The sequence below is a fragment of the Hypomesus transpacificus genome, chromosome 22 (genome assembly GCF_021917145.1).
Source record: "Hypomesus transpacificus isolate Combined female chromosome 22, fHypTra1, whole genome shotgun sequence".
NCBI lineage: Eukaryota > Metazoa > Chordata > Actinopteri > Osmeriformes > Osmeridae > Hypomesus > Hypomesus transpacificus.
The window spans coordinates 8575100-8577599 of NC_061081.1; the positions used below are offsets into that span (position 1 = coordinate 8575100).

At 51.0% G+C, this 2500-nt stretch overlaps 1 pseudogene; it reads left to right on the forward strand.

Moving 5' to 3' along the window:
- The window catches only part of LOC124484380, a 15030-nt pseudogene that overhangs the window by 9739 nt on the left and 2791 nt on the right, over positions 1-2500 (forward strand).

Genomic DNA, 2500 nt, shown 5'->3' on the forward strand with positions numbered 1-2500 from the left:
AGCCAGCCGGTCAGTCAAGATCACACACACACGCACGTGCACACATCCATACTCGTCACACTGTCACACATGGACACACATGGACACATGTTGAGCGTACAGTGTGTGTGTGCATGTTTAACCTTCCATATCTCATCACCTGTCATCTTCCATAATAATCCCTCATTACTGCTTATGTAACCGGATAAACTCCACATCATCAGCCAACAATATCTCATTTGTACCCAACTGTGTGTGTGTGTTTGAGGTGATGTGTGTTTTTGTCATTACGGATGGCATTTTACGGACCATTCTATGGTGATGACATGAGAATTAGTAGAAGGTCATATACCTCTCGGTATAGTTCACTCTCCAGATAGACTTTGTTTTTGTACACATTTGTTTGGACACACACACACTCACACTCACACACAAGATAGTGTGAGTGTGTGTGAGGTACTTCTTTTGAGGTTGGGTCCTTACTGCAACTTCACTCCGGTGATGATGTCAGGCAGTGCACAGACGCCCCCTTCCTAACAGAAACATCTGGAAGCCATCAAGACCCAAGAATTAAACACTTCCTTGTTCAATAATAAACTCCCCTCAGAGGGATACCTCCCAGCTCTCTCACACACTTTCTCTCTCTCGCCTTGTTGCTCTTTCTCTCACTTTTTGTCTCTCTCGCTCTCTCTTTCCGCTCGGTTAAGAAAGATCAATGGTTTCTGTCCTCTAGATGTGGTTGAGGTTTTCTCCTGGGGAATAACCCTCCGTAGACAGTTGGACAGTAGTGTGTATGTATTTGAGTGTGTGTGTAAGGATAACCAGGTGACGCATATTCACGTCGTCATCTGCCGCTTGTCCGGGGATCGGGTCGCGGGGGCAGCGACCTAAGCAGGGAGGCCCAGACTTCCCTCCCCCCGGCCACTTCCGCCAGCTCTTCCTGGGGGACCCCAAGGCGTTCCCAGGCCAGCTGCATATAACGCATATTCACATGGGGGCAAAACACGACCTTTTCCAACGTCAAGGAAACGCTCCCCACGTCTATCATTAATGAGCCAGGAACGTCAGGCTCCCATTAGGGAGCTTGTTTCACGTCAGTCGGTGCGTCTCCCAGTCAAACCCTGACCTAAACGAGGTCTAAACAGCCGTGAATTCAAAGCAGTGACATGAAAGTTGTCCCCTCCCCCCCCCCCCCAGCTCTGTCTGTCCTCCTCTGCATCGCTGCGTCTTGTGCATCTCATTGTTGACGAGTGATTAGGAGAGGAGCCAGAGACGGAGGGGACACGGGGCAGAGGAGGAGAGGAACGCTTCTGTTTGAAGACGCGCTAATGAGGGAACTAACGATGCACCCTTCGTGTCTTCGTTTGCCCCTCTGCCTCCTCTTTCCTTAAACCCCCCCCCCCCCCTCCTCTCCTCTCTTGCCTTCTCGTTATCTCCCTCACACTCTCTCTCTCTCCCTCCCTCTCGTTCTCTCCCTCGCTTCCTCTCGTTCTTTCTCTCCACTGTATATTTCTCCCTCTCTCTCTCCATACATTCTGCTGTATCTCTCTCTCTTTCTCTCTCTCTCCTTCACTCTCTCTGCTGTATCTCTCTCTCTCCTTCACTCTCTCTACTGTATATCTCTCTCGCTCCTTAACTCTCTCTTTCTTTATCTCCTTCACTCTCTCTGCTGTCTCTCTCTCCTCCTCCTCCTGGTCTCCAGTCCTTTAGTGAGTTTGAGATAGAGCAGCACCAGGAGTGTGCGTACGACCACCTGGAGGCCTTTGACGGTGACGGCGACACGTCCGCCATCTTGGGTCGGCTGTGCGGCAGCAAGACTCCTGAACCACTTATCTCCACGGGCAACAAGATGTACCTGCGCTTCATCTCCGACGCCTCTGTTCAGAGGAAGGGATTCCAGGCCACACATTCCACTGGTACGTGTGTCCGTGTATTCCTTTTGGGAATAACTACTGGTCTCAAACAAGGACTGACAGAGAACAGTGTGCTGGCTCCCTCCAGTGGTATAAAACTGTAAACAAAGACATTGTTTCCTTTTGACTTAGATGACTTAGATAAAGTTCTACACTAATCACAGCAATAATACATTGGAATTCTATAGGGCTTTTGTTTTCAGTTTTGTCTCCCTATTTACAAATGATCTAACAATGTCTCCTTCTTCATACCATCCTCCATTCTTCTGTTCCACGCTCGTACACCTCCGCCCTCCCTCCCTCCCTCCCTCTCCCTGCAGAGTGCGGGGGCCGGCTGAAAGCGGAGAGCCGTCAGAAGAACCTGTACTCCCACTCCCAGTTTGGGGACAACAACTACCCTGGCCACACAGACTGTGAGTGGCTCCTGACCGCCGAGCAGGGCTACGGGATCGAGCTGACCTTCACCACCTTCGAGGTGGAGGAGGAGGCGGACTGCGGCTACGACTACATCGAGCTGTACGACGGCTACGACTCCAACTCACCACCGCCTGGGACGCTTCTGTGGCTCCGGGGTGAGAGATCATTGCCGCGTCTGGTCAAATACACAA